The sequence below is a fragment of the Anser brachyrhynchus genome (assembly GCF_964034855.1).
Source record: "Anser brachyrhynchus genome assembly, chromosome: 1".
Lineage (NCBI taxonomy): Eukaryota > Metazoa > Chordata > Aves > Anseriformes > Anatidae > Anser > Anser brachyrhynchus.
Window position 1 is genome coordinate 120,014,453 of NC_137694.1, and position 19,866 is coordinate 120,034,318.

At 44.6% G+C, this 19,866-nt stretch overlaps 1 protein-coding gene across 2 annotated transcripts in view; it reads left to right on the forward strand.

Moving 5' to 3' along the window:
* Nucleotides 1-701: 701 nt before the first annotated feature.
* Nucleotides 702-19,866, forward strand: part of NDP (norrin cystine knot growth factor NDP) — a 44,329-nt gene continuing 25,164 nt past the window's right edge. Inside the window, exons 1-6 of one of the 2 annotated variants that reach the window (XR_013950144.1) lie at nucleotides 702-8,917; nucleotides 9,282-9,348; nucleotides 10,529-10,630; nucleotides 13,135-14,277; nucleotides 16,108-16,186; nucleotides 18,169-18,315. The gene's annotated coding sequence lies outside the window, so the exon portion shown is untranslated. Of the gene's footprint in view, nucleotides 8,918-9,281; nucleotides 9,349-10,528; nucleotides 10,631-13,134; nucleotides 14,278-15,870; nucleotides 16,187-18,168; nucleotides 18,316-19,866 lie in introns of those variants that run through there. The other variant, XM_080589218.1, reaches the window with a different exon arrangement.

A 19,866-nucleotide genomic window follows, 5' to 3' on the forward strand; every position in this document is an offset into this window, starting at 1 on the left:
GGTGGCTCTGATGCGTTTGGATCTCAGTCAAGGAGAGGGTGGGACTGCAGGGCCTTAAACACTGGGGGCAGCCCGGAAGGCCATCAGGGTTATTCCAGGCTCTGAAGTAAGCCCGAGTGTATCTGGATCACCCCTGGCAGCCTGCTGGCTCCCAGGCGTGTTGGACCAGCTCCTCATTTCAGTGCTCGAAACCTCTCAGAGCTCCTCAGCATAGCCGCCCTGTGCCAGCAAGCTCGTGAATTTCAGCATTTAATATTGTTCTGCCGAGCATTTATGGCGGAACTCTTTTTCTAGCCTAAACAAATTATTCCTTCAGCTTTTCCTCATAAATCATGTGCGTCAGTCCCTCGCGGCTCCTCTCGCCCCTCCTCGGTGCGCGCTCCCCTGCGAGGCGTGGTGCCAAGCCCTGGGCGCAGCGCGGCTGCTTCGGCCCCGTCGATGCTGAGCAGAGCGGAGTGATTGTTTACAGGGCCGGCTGATATGTCCCAGAATGACATTTGCCTTTTTTACAACAGTATCACATTGTTGATTCATACTCGCTCCCTGGTTTGCTCCAAGCCCCGGATCGCTTTGCACAGCAGTGCTGTCTGTCTTGCTGGCTTGTCCGTCTGACGTGCATCAGTGTTCTCCTTCCCAAACGTTGTCCTCAACGTGCCTCTCACTGAGCCTCATCCTCTTGATTTCAGGTCAGTTTTTTATTTAATCAATTTTATTTGAACTCCAGCACACAGTAAGCATAGTGTCACGGGAAGAAAGGCTGCTGCAAATAAACCAAAATCTGCTGTTAAATTACGGGAGCTGAATTTGTCCACCAGCAGGAGGATCTCCGGACACTGATTCAGAAGGGAACGATGCCTGTCCTGGCCAGAAGGACTGCTGTCTCTTGCCATATTTGTGAGACGTGTCACAGGGAGCTAGCTCCTCCAAAATATGAAAACCACACCATGCAGCCTCCTCCTCTTCACCTCTCCTAAAATGTCTTCTGGTGGAATTCTCCCAAGCCCCCTTGAGATTCACTGCTGAGTTTTCAGAATTTGGGAATGACGTAATTTCCTTGATCTTTGCCTGGTCCCCCAGACACCTAATCCAGTGCTACTTGCACCTACCCACCTGACTTAAAACCCTGTGAGATACCTTTTACAGCCGCCTTCTTTAAAGATAAACATATGTTATAATAATAGTAAAATAGCACATTACTCTTGCAGGCCTTCACACTCGTTAACACTCATCTGGATCTATGCAACCTCGTTTTTATGTCTATGATTTTATTTCCATAAACTTTAAATCCATACCTAGGCTTTGGGGTTTACTCACAGGTAACTAATGCCTTTCTTTATGAATCTTACTGGTGGCGCACTTCACTGTAGAGCATAGTACAAAGCACAAGAGAAAATCTCTTTTCTGGGGACCATATGTTAAAGGAATAAAGTCCTGACTTAATGTCTTCACCTTGCTGAGTAGCATAGTCAACACAGTGCTATTACATTATGGGATAAATACCCACAAGTTCCAGAGCATTGTTTAAGCCAGTTGCTATAGTAATTTGAAAATTTGTTCTATCAGTGACATAAAAAAAGGGATGAAACAACATGTTGTTACTTCTTTTCAAATTTGCTGTGTTAGCAACACTCAAAACAGAATCATCTACTTTTCAAAGAGAAGTGCAGCACAGGCACCTCTGGGCCAAGTTGCTCTGCATATGCTTCCACCCTGGGCATTACTTTTTCATACTGATAGAGAAGAGCAAGCTGCTTGCTGCTCGCTCAGATGATGCTTTAAGCTTCACAGCTCGAAGCTAGATCATGCTGCCTATTTTTGGAGCCACATAACTTTATAATTTCATTTGAAGGATAAGTGCTTTAATGGGTAGTCACAGAAGGGCACAGGGTCATGTACTGAGCTTTCCTGAGCAGTGAACGCTGAGGCTCTTAGGCACAGCGCAGGAAGGAATATATCATCCATAATGGATGGACTACCCTTGAGCAGACTTTTTGCAGTGTGGAAAGATGGTGTGAGTACATCAGGGACCAGCAGAGATGAAGGTCAGGAACCTGGGCAAGCCTGAGGGGGCTAGATAAATTGTAGGATGTGACAAGGGATCAGGCATCAACTCTTATCCATGTTACTTCTTAATAGCTGCAGTGACTGCGTGAGGCTCATGCTCCTTATCAGGACCCAACCATCTGACCATTGAGAATGTTCCTTTGTTTCTTGTGCACTTCTTTCCATACTCTTAATAAACTACAATCTTCTGAGACTGCACTAGTCCCCTCCTGCTTGTATAAAGTTGCTACAAAACATGCACAATTTGACAAAATGTTTCTTTTGCATTTTCTCTGAAGTAAGCAACATTTTCTGCCCCTCAGTTTTCCACCGTTTCCTTTATGTTTTCATCATTGCACCAGTTAGAGGTATCCTGCTAGGTAGTTTCTTAGTATTTGACAGTTAATCTTTCTTGACATAAAGCATTAGTTTAATGCCTGGCATTTTGTAAAGGTAAGGCTCTGGAAGGGAAAGGAGAGGGTTTTTCAGGCCATGGTACACACATTGTGGTGGTCTGTAAGGCAGCAGACGGGTGGTCTGTGAATGGATTAAGAAATAAGCAGATCAAAGCATGCCTATACACATCCCAGAAAAAAACAAACTAGCAGGGGAAAACAGACTTAAAAATTAACATCTAAATTTCAGCACCACTTGCATTTGATTGCAGAGGAAAAACAAACTGGCAGCACTACACAGGCTGGCTCTTGAATTTTTTTCGACACGATGCATTGCTTTTGGCATAAGTAATGTTGGACAGTGTTGACCATACTGTTGTGTAAGAGTTATGGAGGCCGCAATGCTGCCATATGAGCTTTGGTAGGTGCCTTTGTTTAAATGCCTGGGAATAGTGTAGTTTCTCTCATGTCTTTCATTTGGCACCACTCTGCAAATTATTAAATTGGTGCCTGCCTGCTATGAAGTTACTGCATAAAGACTTGGGTTGGCATAGGCTCATAAAAGTGAGCTTCATCAACTCCTGCATGCCAGGCTTTGTCAGCTGGGTGAGCTTTGCTCTTTCCCTGGGTGCACTCTGTGTCCCCGCAGCTCCCTGCAGGAGCAACCCTGGAGGCGTTAAACCTCATCCCTGTCCACCCTGGATTCACTCTCCAGGCCCAGCCTTTCCCCAGGGAGCAACCTTTACCCATCTCAGCATCCAGGAACCAGGGGGCTGGCGCCCTGCCCACGGCTCCTCTGTCACAAACTGGGATCCTTTCTTTTCCGAGCTGGTCGGCTGCAGAGCAGCGAGTGTGCCTGGCCTGGCAATGCCCAGCCCGGCTGGGACTGCTCAGAAAAGGTTTCTCACAGCTCTGTGACTCACTGCTTGTACAGTGACAGCTTGCAAGATCCACTTTTTTTTTCTGTTTCTTTCCTTTTTTTTTTTTTCTTTTTTTTCCTTGCAGTCCTAGCAGGTACAAATCTTCTACTTACGGCTCATTAAGCAAACTTTTTCCTGAGAAAGAGTTTCATCCCCTCCTCTGTGCTGATCTTGACATGCAGCATCCGGAAATTAAGATGGTCTGGTTGACGGGGCAGAAGGGAACAGGAGCAAAGTCTCGGCTCCTGTGCTGAGGGCTGCTCATCCTCTACGACTGCCACCGCTGTCTCTCAGGGCTGCCCCATAACTGAATTTCACGCAAGGCAGATAATGAGAATTTCAAACTTTCTTATTTGCACCTGCAACTCCTTTTGAAAATGCCCAGCTGCAGGTGCTACTGAAAAGTTCAGGACCAGGTTTTTTAATAATTTACCCTGAAGCACCGTTTCTTGGGCTGCTGTCAAAATTGCTAGGTCGGTAATGGGACCGACAAATGCTTTTGCACACTTGTTAAGCTGCATATTTGCAGGGCTCCACACTTAGCTCTCAACTGGATCATGACACGCGGAGTTTATAAATATTCAGAAGGTGACAGTCTCGTTATTTTTGCATGAGTAAGTTGTCTGGGCAGTAGTGAACTGTAGCTGCTGCTCCAGCCTGGAAACTGAGGCACTTTGTGTCCCCTCGCCTGCCTTTTCCACAGGAAACAATGGCAGACAATTTCATTCAGCATTGCCCACAATGACCTGCCCCGAGCACTGTCAAACACCTCCTGTGCAAAAAGCATTGGGGGAGTTTTCTCAGAGCTCCATGCTGTGATGTGCAAATCAGTCTGCTTGCCTGCAGGGTGCAGCTGTCCTGTAGCTTTCAGAGGTTGCAGGAGAGTTGGGTCTTAGTCCTTCTCAGAAATGTCCAAGAAAAGCAACCTATCCACAGCTAGTTTTAAGAACTTCCCATGCTTTTTACAATAACCTGCACTTTCTGGGTTGAACCCTCTGTTGGCATAAACCAAAAGAGTGTCAAGGACCCAGTTAACCAAAACTAGTTGTATGTGTTGAGGGACTTACAATACTGAGGATTGTTATGAGCTTGCTTTTGCCCAGAAGTTGGACAGTTTTTTCTACTTTAATCTACTGGATGCAGCTGTCTCCTTCAGGCTTATAGCTTGTCTTTGCTGTCAGGAGAAATCTGTTAGGTTCAGAATTACAGTATACATTACAGTATACATTATACAATAATACAATAAAACTTGTTCAGTATTTTCTGTTGACAAGACCGAAGAGGAAGATCCCCACTGTGGATCCATGAGCCCACCATCCTCCCCTTGCATGGGCTGGCAAGAAAACCGCTTTGCACATCCCCACTTCCCCGTGTGAGAACTGGACTCTTCCCTTAGGTCCAACTAGAGTTCTTGCAGATGTGGAAGCCCAGGAAATGGCACAGCTGCAAGTTTTGGGTGGAGCAAGAGGCCCATTAAAAATCAACACCATTGGATTCAATAAAAACCATGGGCTGAACTCCAGAGCAGCACCATTCTGCAGATGCCACCGGCAGCGGCCATGAGAATTAGTGGAAATCTTGGCTCAATTTGTGAGGCAGTAGCTTGGAAATTTAGCAAAAATGACGTGCAAAAGCAATGCTAATTTGTGCTATTATGACTGAGAACAGTCAGCTCAAAGAAAGTATGAATGAAAGCTCTAAGAGAATAGTTCACATAAATCCCACAGAAAAAAATGCTGGGCACACAGTTCACTAGGGCACCCAAGGAAGTCTTGCAGGAGTTTATAATGCAGGTATTACGATACATATTATTTTTTTAAATGTGACCTTTTATGTTTGAATTACTTCTTTATGATGCAAGGATGGTTTCTGAAGTACTTTTGTAGGGAACTGTAACTCTATATATGGTATTTGTGAGTTTAGGGAGGGAATGTGAACAGGCAGATGTAAGCATCCTCTACAGAAAAGGCTCTTGAAAAGTGGAGGGTGACCCTGTAAAGCTAAGACGCTCTCTAATAACTAGGAGCAGTTGGTAGGACTGAGCATTGGACAGGGCTAGAGGCAGGTATGCATATGCAAACATGAAAACAGATATAATAACAGATAACATTTACTTTACTTAATCTTTGGTAGAGGCACATTCCTGAAAGTAACTAGAGCACCACGTCTCACGTGCATTTCAGGAAAGCTGCTACTGCAGCCAAGACCATCCCTAAGGGCAGCAAGCATGCCCTCAGCTATGCAGGATTACCATCTTCCTGGCACAAGCTTGGGGCTGGTGCTGGTGCACTTAGACTGCAGCATAGAGCCATAGAGCATAGAAACATCAAAATGGGGTCAGGCATGGTGCGGTGAGAAGCTGCTGTTCTGCTTCCAATCTCACTGAATGCAGCGAGAAATGGAAGATTCCCTGTGAGTCCAGGGCACTAGGAGCACCTTAACTCTCTTCCTCACGGCCCAGTGCAGTGCACATGTGGCACATTCCTCCCATAGCATGCAGAACGCCAGAGCAATCCACGCCATGACAGGTCATGGTGTGAAGGGCTCAGATCCACACCATGACAGGTCATGGTGCGAAGGGCTCAAGGCACTTGCAAGGTTTGTGAGATACCATGATTCAGCGAAACAGAAGGAAGATCAAAATATACTTTAAAAAGAGTGTCTCTTTTAAGTCCATAACTTTATTACTTTATTATTATTATTATTATTGTTTTTACAGAAGAGTCGTTCAACCACGTAGTTTCCATCAGTTCAGAGTGCAGGGGACCCAGTGTGTCACATTTCATGGTGACCACGCAAAGGCTCCCCGGATGGCACCAGGGCTGCTTGGAGAGCGGTTGTGGCAGTGGCTTTGGAGGTGGGCTCACAGGTTTTTTCTGTTTGTTGCTTTCTGTCAGGGGTAGGCTCAGGTTGTTTCACTTCTGACTGTGAGTTCTTTGAGGTTGGGAGTTATTTAAAAGTTAGGGAGTCAGATGCTGGGAAAGGTTTCTTTCAAAACGTACGGTCTTTGAATGCTGGTTGTGGTTGCTTGCTTATTTTCCATGTGGACGTCATTAGAGCTTAGTATGTGAAAACTGAAGGGTAGAGTCAGTTGATTGTTTTTTGTTTTGTTTTGTTTTGTTTTATTTTGTTTTTGCATTAAGGTAAGCTGCTGGTTTCTCACTCAATGTAAGGGAAGATTAGTTTCCCTGATAAGCAAAGCCCAGTTTCATGTTAATGAACCAAGAGTCATGAGCACTCTCCTCCAAGTGACCAGAAGGATCTGAGAGCCCGCTGCAAGGCCCAGCAACCAGTAAGGTTTTGGGTGGTTACCAGCTCAGCAGAGATAACAAGGGCTGATCTGCAGGCATGTTTGTACATGGGAGACTCAGCGTGTCACTGCCGGGATGATACTGCCCGTGAAGCTGCTAGGAGTGTGAGAATATTTCAAAGACAGCTTGATGGCATTGCTGATTACTGGATTTGTGATGGGAATTGGTAACAGAGTACAGGCTTCCACTCCAGATGGCGAACACGTGATTTCCCAATGTTGGTTGAAGCATAGGCTTGGCGACGTAGTTATATGAAGAGAAAAATCTCCTGTGAAGTTGGTTATGAAGCAGTTGGTGTAGTTTAGGGTAAGCTAGGTTCTATGGCCTGAATTTATTAAATAAATAAATAAATAAATAAAAATGATAGTGATCAGGAATGAAATGGGTGACTTTGGTGGTATATTCGGGTTGGGAATCCACATTTTATACTGTAGGTTTTTAAGATAGGCTGCAATGCTCTTGCTGGGGGTGTTGCTGTGCATGCGGTGCCTGACTGTAGTAGCACAAATGGTGCCAATTTGGGATATTTTATGTTACACAGCCCGTGGAAAAATCCCTTGGGTTTCTGTGTGAGGAAGGGCTGAGAATAATTTCTCTGCCTTGTGACAGTTCTCCAGGCAAGCTGGAAGCAGCAGATCTGCCAAAGTTTGGGGTTGGTTTTTATTTGGTTGGTTCTGGAGAGCGAAGGCACTGAATCTCTGTGTCAGTGCAGGCTTTATGAGCCACAGGGCTCCCCAGACTCCACAATGGGGCAGCTGACCAGCCTCTTGCAGGAGCCAGGCTCTGGGCTGTGAGTGCTATGTATGCAAAGAGCAGCGTCCTCAGTGTCTGCCCAGCCTCCTGCATGTCCCCCTCTTTTTGCTCCAGCTGTCCTGTGGAGGAAGAAGCAGTTGCTGCAGGGCTGAGGAGCTGCACAGACAGAGAGCTAGCGGAAAGTGTGGAGATTTTTCAGGCACAGTCTCCTGACTCAGGAAGCTGTTTGTCCTCCTTCAGTATTCCAGGCAGCAAGTCTGAAAAGAAGGCCTTATCCTGTAATACAGGCCAGTCGTGCTCACAAAGGTCTCTTTGTTAGGCCCGTGTCTGCTGCATCGTTCCTCTCTGACAAAACTCCTCTGCCAAAGCCCCAGCGTGCTTGGCTCTGAAAGTGCCAGGCTGGCAGGAGAGGGGGCGAATTCCTGCCCGCTCCTCCTGCCCCTCAGCTTCCCTGGGTCCTCCTGCCCCACCACTTCTCTGTTTCTCTGCCACAATGGGTGGGATGAATGCAGGCGAGATGTTGCGGTGCATGCTCCTTGCAGCTCATATTTTTCACCGGCCTCAGCTATCCACACAATGCATTATAGGGCAGGCAAAAGACTTGCCCTCCAGACAGGTTTGGGTAAGTTTGTCTGGTGTCAGATCTAGCATCTGGCCTCTTAGGTGCAGCAAATGGGCTTTCAAAAGCAGGGCTAGCTGCTCAGCCTGTGGGGAGCCAAAGCACTAAGCTCTTTGTGATACAGGAGGGTTTTTAGCACGTGCTGGATCCATTGGGAGGCTTCTCACTGAGGCCTTAGGGGCAACTTGGAGAAAAAGACCGTACAGAGTGTGAAGCAAAAGGAGAGCAGCTAGAGAAGGAAGCACTGGGGGGCCACCTGGACTTGCCATGTGGAGGGCTTCTTGGTTTGTGTATGAATCGTATTGCCAGGCCCCAGGGACTGTTTGGCAGCTTTTTGGCCCAATTCTGGCCCTTGGAGCAGGAGAAGCAGTCAGGACAGCTGACTGCAATCCCAGGGCAGCCACAGGCTGTGCTTTGAACTCCTGTTGCTGGCAGCTTTACCTGAGTTACCATACAATAATGTCCATGCTCTTTTTTTTTTTTTTTTTTTTTTTTTTCCTTTTTTTCTCCTTGTTGACTTGCCCTGTCTGGGTGTATTCACTACTGCACTTTTCAGTACCTAAGAGGAAAATCAGGAGAGCTTTCCATCCAGTATTTCTGTTCAACTTGACTGGCATTTCATAAGAGGAGGCTTAATGGGGAGGTAACAGCAGTAGGGAACAGACCCTCTCCCTTTCCTCCTCTTTGGCTCTGCATCTCGGCTCTGAGAGGTCCCTCTAAGGCGTCCATCTGCTCCTGGCAAGCACCACTCCAACACCTGTGAGCCAGATGTAAACAGCTGCATGGTAGGTGTCATTTGTGATCCAGCCTTAATGCAAACCATGCTTAGGAATGATTACAAATGGCTCCATAAAAAAGACAAAATGCATAGCACAGGTAAGTAGCACCTCTTTTTTTTTTTTTTTATTTCAACTTTCCTTTTATCTTATTTGCTTTCATATCTATGGTATGGAGCACACTTTTGTGCTGCAGGATGAATAGCAGTTGAATTTCATTAATCTGGTCTCAGTGTATTAAATCGTTTAAGTGAATGCTGAAGCTGTGTGCTCAATCTAAATATTTGTTTAACTGCTTTCCTGAATAGGGATACCTTAGTGCTGTTAGCTATCTTCACTAACACTAATGGCTAGCTTAGCAGGCTGGCTAGTTCTCTCTTTGACATTTAACTTTGTACATATGACATTACCTAATCTGATAGCAGTTTCTGATAGCAAATTCCTTTAAATACTGCAATCTCTAGGTACCACAGATTTTGCAAGGGCATGGTGTCACAGGAAAGTACCTCTTGAAGAACCCTCTGTTTAAGGGTAAGTTGTCTTTGCCTTTGAGGCATCATTGTAAGAGGCTACAGTTGCCTTTGTTCACCCCTCCAGAGCTGGCTTTTCACTACTTGCTTCCCATTACATTTTCCATTTTTGGAATACTTTGGATTGACATCAGAAGACTTTTTTTTTTTGAATGTTTATTTTTATTTTAAACTTGCAACTTCTTTCCTTGTCCAAAGGCTGCTGTTAGCAACTGTATGGAATGCACTGAGTATTTTCCAATAGTCCGTTATCGCTTTGCTGACAACTTCAACAAATATATTGAATTTTAATTTGGATCTTGATATTTTATAATCTTGCATTTTATAATCTCACATTCCAGGCAGTTACAGTTTGATTCTCCTGTCATTGTGAGCTATTTGTGTTTTCAGCAGGCTGCTGAACAGTTTATGCTGTGTCAGATCACGCTGGTTTCTCTGTAGTAGTCTCATTATAAGCCCCCAAGGAAACATATTCTGAAAAACAGGTTTGGCTCAGACTGGATGTTAAATCAAGGTTATAAAAAACCCTTCATTTTCCTTCATGCCATTCCTCCTCTTTCTTCCTTTTCCTTCCTTTTCCTTCCTTTTCCTTCCTTTTCCTTCCTTTTCCTTCCCTTTCTTCCTCTTTCTTTCTTTCTTTCTTTCTTTCTTTCTTTCTTTCTTTCTTTCTTTCTTTCTTTCTTTCTTTCTTTCTTTCTTTCTTTCTTTCTTTCTTTCTTTCTTTCTTTCTTTCTTTCTTTCTTTCTTTCTTTCTTTCTTTCTTTCTTTCTTTCTTTCTTTCTTTCTTTCTTTCTTTCTTTCTTTCTTTCTTTCTTTCTTTCTTTCTTTCTTTCTTTCTTTCTTTCTTTCTTTCTTTCTCCTTCTCTCCTTCTCTCTTTCTCTCTCTCTCTCTTTCTCCCATTCTCCCTTTCTCTTCCTTCTCTTCTTTCCTTCCTTTCTCTTCCGTCTTTTCCTTCCTTCCTTCCTTCCTTCCTTCCTTCCTTCCTTCCTTCCTTCCTTCCTTCCTTCCTTCCTTCCTTCCTTCCTTCCTTCCTTCCTTCCTTCCTTCCTTCCTTCCTTCCTTCCTTCCTTCCTCCCTCCCTCCCTCCCTCCCTCCCTCCCTCCCTCCCTTCCTCCCTCCTTCCCTCCCATTCCTCCTTCCTTTGAAGCCTATCATGTGTCTGTTTCCATTTGCCATCTAGGGTGGGTATTTCCAGTGAAGAGAAAGCTTTGAGGTTGATCTTACCTACCAACAAGTCATGTTACTTAAACGAACTTACAGCCACAAGACACAGGATCAAAAGGTAAATGATAAATAAAGGCAATGTTGATATGTTACTTTTGCAAGTCAGTTTTGGATACATTTCAGAAACCTTTAGAAAGTGAAGTGCTTTTAAGTAGATTTTTAGTGGTTTTCGAATCAAACCCCAGTAAAGCACTACGAACTTGAAACTTACCGTCAATTGTTTCATGTTTACTTTATAAAACAAACAGCAGCCATTAAGTGATATCCTTACTTGTGTCCTTACCAAAATTTTAAGGGAGAAACAAAATACAAATCTAGAGATAAAAAGCAAATGTCTGTCTGCAACCACTCGGTATAGAAGAGAAGCAGGACTGGAGATGATTTCAATATCGCCTTAAATCAGGAGATTAGTTAATAACTGGTCTCTGGTATGGGTGCATGTTCCCTGCCATTTCTGCGATGCAGTTTCCATGGTATCACTTTGGCAACAAGTCCCAAAGAGGTGGGGAGAGACCAGAGTTGACTGCCTGCTGGTACTATTGCATATAAATATGACTCCCTTAATCTTTGAATGTCAAAAGAAAATGTAGAACTGTCAGGCCAGGCTGGCAACACCAGTTGTAGGTTGGACACTTGAAAGTTAGAGATTCAGTAAATACATTTTTTTCCCTTGTTTGCTCTTCCTATCTCCCCCCACCTCTCTTCCTACCAAACACTTCTCTCCTCCACCCAGCAGTGAGCTGAATCATTTTTGTTCCTATTCCAGGAAGTTCTAAAAACAATTTTCAAAATTTAATATAAAGTAAGAAATGGGGCAAAGGAAATAAAACAGGTTGGGATTACTTAAGACTAAATTTGCAGAACACCATTTTGATAATTTATAAGGACATAGCAGAGAAACAGAAGATGACATTTAATCATGTTTCATGTCAGAACACAGTCTTAACACAAAAAAATTACTTTGCTTCTCTTTGAAAACCAAGGAAACTTTACGTTCCTTTGAGAGCCTTGCATGAAGGTTGTGTTTCACTATTGAGGGGAGAAAAAAATGAGAAAAGAACAGTAGACAGGTTGGTTTTCCCCATCAAGAAAAGGTCTGAAACACAGCCTTCATCTGGAAAGCAAACAAGAAAAAAAAAGAAGAATTTGTTGAGTAACACTTGTTAACAGTTACTGGCACCGTACTTGAATCTAAATGAGAACTGTACATTGCCTTGATCTGGGTGTACAGCCTCTGCAGTTATGTGGCAGAGGAGGAAAAAAAAAAACTACTTGCACCATCCTTGTGTTTAATCCAAAGCACACATGAACCAAGACTTAAAAATAAAAGTCACGCAGTGATTCCCCAAAGCTTCCAACCCTACGTTGACCTTTGCAGACCTCTACACGTGACTCAGTGTTTCAAAACCGAAAGACCCCATAGACTGCCTGAAGACATTTGCCTTCTGGTTCCCAGCATTTGGTGCCGGGCAGGTGTCTGGATGGTGTGGGCATCCCACAGATGTGTTAGGAGGAGGCTCCTGCCTCACCTCCTTTCTGCAGCTGCAGGATGGGTGACCTCCTGAGAGGGTCCATCACTGCCTGCCTCAAGTTGAGGCTTCTCTGCCCAACTCCTTGCATTTTTTTCCTTCTCACATGTGATTTCAGTCCCCAGATGCCAAAATTGCCCCATTGTGTTGTGGGTGGTGGTACCCTACTGCACGTCTCTGGGGAGGCACAAAGGCTGAAGCTGGGAGGTTTGGTTTTTGGGGGGCTTTGCTCCCAGATGACCTGCTGGACCCCCACTTCTTCATATAGGTGGAGCATGGTGCTGGCTTCAGCCAGAGTTTCCTGCAAAGGGCTGAAGGGATTGTTTATCCCCCAAGACCTTTGTATGAGTTAAAGACCAGAACATAAACTTTCAAATTAGATTTACAAGCTCGGGTCTTACCTTTGGATGTTGCAGCATGCATGATGCCAAGTAAGGATTTGTTGCTTACCTGGAACCTTTGCCCCCTAAGCTTGTATATAAAGCCAAATAATTTGAGGGACATAGCACAGGTGACAGGGAATACCCCAAGTCATTTCAATTATTATTTTTTTTTCCCCTAAAAAGCACTGCCCTATAGATGTACTGTGTTTATAAAGGAGTAGAAGTGTAGGATCCTGATGCTCTGGATGCTTTGAGCAGTTGCACCTGGGCCAACAACTGGGGACCAGTGCTGGTTCTGCCCTGTCTCTGCTGCAACCCCCAAACCTGAGCTCATTTCATGGCTTCCTCTGGCATCAATCACTTTTTTTTTTTCTCTGTCCGTTTTTTACAATGGCCCCTGCCCATTGTAAAAACTTCTGAGAATGGTAGGATTTTTGCTTTTTGCTTGGGATCCACCACCACTTAGATGGCAACTCAGGGGCATCAGGAGGCCTCTGACATGGTGATGTGAGCACCAGAGCTCATCTTCCCTGAGGACATTCCTGCCTGTTCCGGTGTGTCTGGGGGGCACTGCTGCTGATGGAGTTCTACCAGCTGCAGGTCTGCAAATGAATTAGCTGTTGACTGGTGGGTTTCTCTCTTATTTGTAGGTTTCCGGTCTGGTGTACGCATCAGAATTACCAGATGGGTTTTATCAGATCTTCTGGACTTTTTTTTTTTTTATTTCTGATTTGGTAGCATTAGTGTGTTGACTGCAGACAATCCTTCCATTTAAGGCCATAGAAATTAAGTCATTGCACAGCTCCTGGGAGGAGTTGTCTATTTGGAAGAAAAACTACATTATTAGCTGTCTGTCATAAATGAGATGTAGTTATGCCTGCTGTGAACAGTTACAAAGCTTTTTGCTTCTTGTTTTTTTTCCTGTGCTGTTCCTGTGCCAGAGAAGATGGTAATCTACATAAATTAAAAATTATATAGTCTTCCAAACTTCAAAGCAGGTGGTGTTTCATCTATGCCATGGATGGAATACTTTGGGATCAGAGCATGTCTCCCTGCACAGGAGGATGCCAACAAACTCTCTCCTTCAAGATGTGTAATAAATGATTTTAGCATTTTAGCGAGGTGTCTGCCTTCACCTGGAAAATCAGAATTGGCAATGGTACTTACAGAAAATGCTTATATAGAGATATCAGTGCTTGAGTGTTACAAGCAGTCTGAGACTGCTGTGCTGAACAAAGATGTTCTTCACTTCCTTACAAACTAGACAGATAGAGCTAGCCTCTCAAGCTTGGTAGACCAGGCCATTGAAGTAAATTGATTTGATTTACCACTACAGAGGATCTGCATTGTAATTTTACTGTTATAAAATTCCAGAAGACATCATTTCTGTTGTCTATCAGTGTCATTTTCTCCAGGAAATTACAGAATAAATGTAAATGGAATGATCTGTGAAAATGTAACCATCTCAGAAAAAAAAAAAAACAACAAACCACAACCCAAATACCCAGACAAACAACATCAACAACCCATGATATTGCTTTTATTAATTAGAGATTTGATTTTAATAATTTTGAAAAGTTTTCTCTTGGAAAAGCAAAACCATTTGGATTTCCTAATTTGATTCATGTAATTCAGTGAACTGTTGTGCCATGCCGTGTCATGCTGTATCATATCATGCTATATCGATCATAAAACCCTAAGAATGGCAGCACTGCACCAGGCAGAGATCCACATCAGCCAGCATCCTGTCTCCAACAGCAGCAGCAATGGATCACTTTTCATTCCTGTGGGATGTATGGAAACTAATTCGCCTCTGGTGTTAACAGTGGAGGGATTTGGATGTGGAAAGGACGGGTATTTCTCCTGCCATGTTACCTAACTATGCTGTAAGCATCTTTAGAAGACATAGTGCCAAAAAGCCAATGTTTTGTCTACAGTACAGGTCCTCCAGACAGTTGGGTGGGCTTGACCTACTTCCAGGGTGGCCCTGCAGCATTAATTCATGTCTTAGATATACCAGAATGGTGAGCTTGCATGACTATTTACAGATTATGAATCCAGGGACAGGCAGTTCAGGCATGTATGGTAAGTGCAGAGATAACAGAGGCTGCAATGCCACAGTGCCTTCATGGCACACGTCAGTATATTCTACTGCTACTACATCGATATCATTTGTGTTGTGTACAGGTCGGTGTCACTAAAACAATTGGTCTCGCTGGCTATGACTATCTCTCTTTTCAATACTTAATTTTGAGGGCCCTCTGTTTTGAGCCAAAACAATAAAAAAAAACAAACAAAATAACAAAACGGTAATTCCTGCAGACTGGCCATCCCTTTTCCACATTCAACAACATGACAATAAACTATAAATACTGCATCCACGAACTCCAGAGGTTTTTAGAAAGCCTAGAGCACAGCTATGATCCCCTCCCAAATTTACCATGAGAAATTAGAGTCCTACATGTTATAAGTATTGAAACAATAAAACTGCTCCATCCCATTCATTGGATTTATTAGATCAATATGTACTGAAAATAACAAATAAGATGCTGTCGCAGTATAACCAGAAGGGTAAAGTTACAGCAGCTGCAAAATTAGGAAATCCTCACTGATTGCATAAGTGCAAGCAGGTTTAACTGTGAAACTGGCCCCCACTTTTTGCAAGCTGGAGTTACAGTCTTACCACCTTACTTTCCAGAGTGGTCCTTTGAAATTGCAGGGGTGAGCTAGCAGGATGAGGCACTCTGGTTACAAAGCATCTCCTACAGTCATTGGAATTTACAGGCTGGAAGTAGATTGCAATATGAATTTGATCTTACATAGGTTGAAGCTTCGCAGTGTCTCAATTCAGCAAAGGGAACACGGTAGAAGAGGGCATGGATAACTGGAGCTTTTATTATCTTTGGATGCGTGTATGGAGCTCAGAGTTCAGATCTCATGGCCAGGAAACCTGACAAAGGTCTGTGTCATTCATTCATTCATTCATTCATTCATTCATGCATTTGTTCATGGCTGAGTTGTAAGTGGTCATCACAGCACAGCAAGAAACTCTACAACTCACAACCATAACTGCAGCTAGGTCTTACAAGAACCTCCAAAATTCGCTTCCTGTTTCTTTCCTACCAGGTTAAACGCAATAACCATAACAAGGAACAAACTACAACATGGAAGTTAATAGCACATAGGCAATGTACTAATTATTTCACAGTTGAGTGAAGATGCTGGTCTTACCTGAGGTATTTGCACTGGTGCTGTTAGGAAGCAGCAAACCCACCGGCTGTCCTGCGCTCTGGAGCACCAGCTTGCTGCAGAGGGACAGACTGGGCAGGGGCTTACAAGCACCATTGGCTGCATTTCCAGGGATGGTGGAGTCACTGTTCCTGGGGGCGTTTAAGGAAAGGCTGGACGTGGTGCTTAGGGACATGATTTAGTGGGTGACATTGGTGGGAGGGGGATGGTTGGACCAGATGATCTTGGAGGCCTTTCCAACCCTAATGGTTCTATGATTCTATGATTCCAAACTCCAGGGTCTGACAGATGCCCACAAGGCTGTGCCCTTGTCAGATGTTCTTACATTAGGTGCAATGCCTGGTAAACACCAGATCTTTCTGCCTATTCTCCAGGGTTTTTCAGTTCCTCAGTCCCCATCCATGTGTATGCATCTGAGTCCCAGACCCAAGGCCACAGGCTCACACAGCATCGGTAAGTCTGGATTCCCTCTCTGAGATTTCTCTTGGAGGCAGCTGGGTGGGGTGGTCCAGAAGAGAGCCAAGGGGTGGGCAAGAGTAACACAGCATGGACCAGCTGGGAACCACACCTGAGCTTGGTGCCTCAGCCTCTTCTACACAGCAACATGCCCAGACCTTTCCTTCCCTTCCTGTGTCCTTTAACCTTGAAAGACTTCTTTTAGGATTTAAAATTTTCCCTTCATTGCTTGGTAGGGAGTGGGAAAACCAGGTGCCTTCACCCTGGCCAACAACTTGAGCCACTGGCTGTGGGGCAGCAGCCTGGGCAGCACCTGTGGCAGTCACTGACCAAGCTCTCAGATCTGTACATCTTCTTCCCTTTTGACAGTAAGACTGCTTAGAGAGACCAGGAAGCTTTATGCAGTCCAAAGGTGGATTTTCATGGCAGGTTTCTTGAAAAATACCTCTAGCTTCAGTCACTGCAGAGTGAGGCAGGAACATCTCCTAAATCAGGGTGCTGAAGGCATGCTCAGTTTTAGGAAGGGCTCCTGCCCAAGAGCGGCGTGTCAAGTGTAGCGTGTAACATCAGCCATGTCCTAAAAGCCACTGCCCTCTGGGAGAAGAGGAAAACATGCTCTCTTCAGATCATTTTCTTCATCCACTCAGTAAGCAATGTTCCCTCCTGTGGGTGGGTGTGGGCCCCCCACGGGTTGGCTTTCTCCCTGGACCACTGGTTCCCAGCCCTGGGCTTGCTGCCCGTGCCCCTGGCCAGGGTGGGGATGGAGAGGGAGAGGTGCTGCTGTGGTCTGCTCTACAGCTTGCGGGGAGCATCTCTATTCCCTGGAGCTCCTCCGCCTCTTCCGCTATTGTTTTGTTCCAGTGCATTCACCCTTTGGATGAGATCAAGGATGTGACATTTTAAAAATCCTTGACACTGTTATGAACTCTCTTTCATTTACACATGCCTTTATCTCCTTCAGTGGGAAACAACCCATTCTGAGCCCTTTCTTTTCTTATGTTATGCTGCCTGTAGCTTTTCTTTCAGTGCTCGTAACCCTGTCAGACACCTTATCAGCTTGTGCAGCTCTGTCCAGCTGAAAATTGATTATTTCCATTTGCCTAGGGGCTGATTGTCCATTTATCTTGTGCCACAACATTTTTCATTACTCCTGTGAATAAGCCCCTTCCCTCTAACGGTGCTGCTGCCATCCTCCTCACCCATGCTGTGCACCATAATTTCATGTTTATTCTTTCACAGACCATGTGATTTGCAGCAATTCTTGCATCTTTTTCCCAAATGCTGGGCATTAGCTGCAGCTTGAGAAGACATGGCTATCGTATGTGCTCTTCCAGCACCTCCCAGTGCAGGCTTGGCTTGCCTTTCCTCCTCAGGGCTTTTTCCTGAGGTGTCTCACAGTCTCTGCTTGACCTTTCATCAGCTTGTCTGTCCTAGTTGACTTCCTTCGCTTGGCAAATCCCAATTCCTTTCCCTGGAGTTAATTCTGCTTCCTGCGGTAACCTCCCAGGCTTTGTCCCAGGCAGCAATTGCAAGGGAGGCTCTGAAGCTTTAGCTCTGCCACATGAGGGCAAACTTTGTCCTCTATTTGAAAAAAGCCAGCTCAGGCCTGGCAGCCAGGACTGGGAGATATTAAGCAGCCATGGCCCAGCATCTTCAGTCCCCTGGGCCTGCAGAGGACTTTGCCTTGGAGAGAGGAATCCAAATCTCTCCGTTTTAGTGGTAATAGTGTGGCAGTGGTTTACAGTGCTTTTCTCACGTTCAAAGATGCTTGAATTTATAACCGTGTGAGTCTCTTCTCTCTTTCTGTGCCTGAAGTCTGCCTCTGATTTATGCTTGCAGCTTGAGGCATCTTCTATATCAGAAGGAAAGATGTTCTTGCTTTCATTTAAAAAAAAAAAGCTCATAAAAATTGCATAACTTGCCAAAATTTCACTCATATCAAAATCCATAACAAGATCTATTTAATCCCTTATTCTAAGTTTACAGGACGGTGGAGTAATTAAGTTCACATGTTCATTTGGACTGAATAAACTGCAGCACTCTAAGGAAGCTCGGTGGGCTCCTCTGCTGTGGAGACCAGGAGGCAGAGCACCCGGCTGCCGAGGTGGACATCAGCCTGGTACCAGGTTAGCACCTACTGCAGGGTCACAGGCCACCCCAAAGGCCTCAGAGCCTTGTCATCTCCTGTTAGGTGAGGATCTGGCCCCTGGGCAGTCTCTGAATTTCCACAAGCTGCCTTCTGCAATTTTGGTGTCTGCCCACACATGGTGCATCAAAGCTGGGACCTGCACGCAACTGGGTACAGACATGTCCTTGGGGCCCTGTTTCCAGCCGCTGTGGCCCGAGGAGTTCATCTGAGTGCAGAATGATGTGTGAAACCAAAGGCTAGCACAAATCTGGGCGCAGTTAGGAAGCTGTCCCCAGGAAGAGCTTGACTGATCTCTAGCTGTTTTTAAAAAACGCTGAGAGTTTGTACTGGGGACATTTGCGAGGCTGAAATTTCAGTGGGTAGGCCAAAATGAGCATGTCTGAAGAGCTACCTGAAAAGAAGTATTTAAATGCACAGGTTTTGCAACTGAGGGCACAATCTGAGCATCCGACCATTCCACCATAATGACTTTTGTCCTAATAATAACTTAAATGGTTTCCTAAACATTAACTTGAACTTGCTCAAGGGAAGGGCCTTTCTTTGGTTATAATAATTTCACATGAAGTACAGCATGCACATTGGAGGGTAACTAGAGTTAATTTCAATTATGAATCACCAATTTCCTGCTCTAAATAGCATTTCTTCTCAGCAACTTCACATACGGCAAGCTGCCCTCCAATTTTAACCCAAATTGTACAGCTGGGGCTGATTTTCACTTTCACAGGGCTATAACAAAATAAGGTTGCCATTATTAGAATCCGGTTGTATCTTGCCAGGTCATTTTTGCTGCTATAAGTGAAATTATGGAAGAGTTCTTGTCATTCCATAAATGTTGTTCAAATCACACTCCTACACCTGATATACTGAGGAAGGCAACAAAACTCTTTTCAAGTAAGTGGAGTAACTCCTGCCACCTGAGTTAGTTTTTTCTTTCTCTCTTGTGCAAACCCTACTGGAGATGAAGCTACAGTTTCACCCTCAGAAACTTTTGGGATGGTAGGGTATAAACCAACTCTGATACCCAAGGTGCATCATGTATCACCCACATGGGGAGGTAGAGATGTAAATGCTGGAGAAGCATGGGAGAAATTCCTTGGGAGGAGAGACACCACAGGTAGGCTGTATTCCAAGGTCTCAAACTCCACACAAGAAACCCATGAGGGGCATGATTAAGACTCCTTCCCACAAGAGACTAGGGTTAATAGAGTCTACTTTTAGATGTGGTTTGGAGATCCCACAGGACACATCATAACTGCTCTTCGATACTCAGATAAGCATTTGACAGGCTACAAATCTTTGCAGTGTATTTCTTCCTCCCTCCAACAGATGGAAGAAATACACTGCAGACTCTGCACTGCACATCAAGTGTTATTATCCCACACTGTTTGACACAAAACTTTCCTGCAGCCTCAGGAAAAAAAGCAAAATACTTAGCATGGACCTATGCACAACTATGGATATCTGGCATATTATGTATACACGGCATATGCTTATACGATAATTTCAAGCAACTTTTAAGGTGGAATTC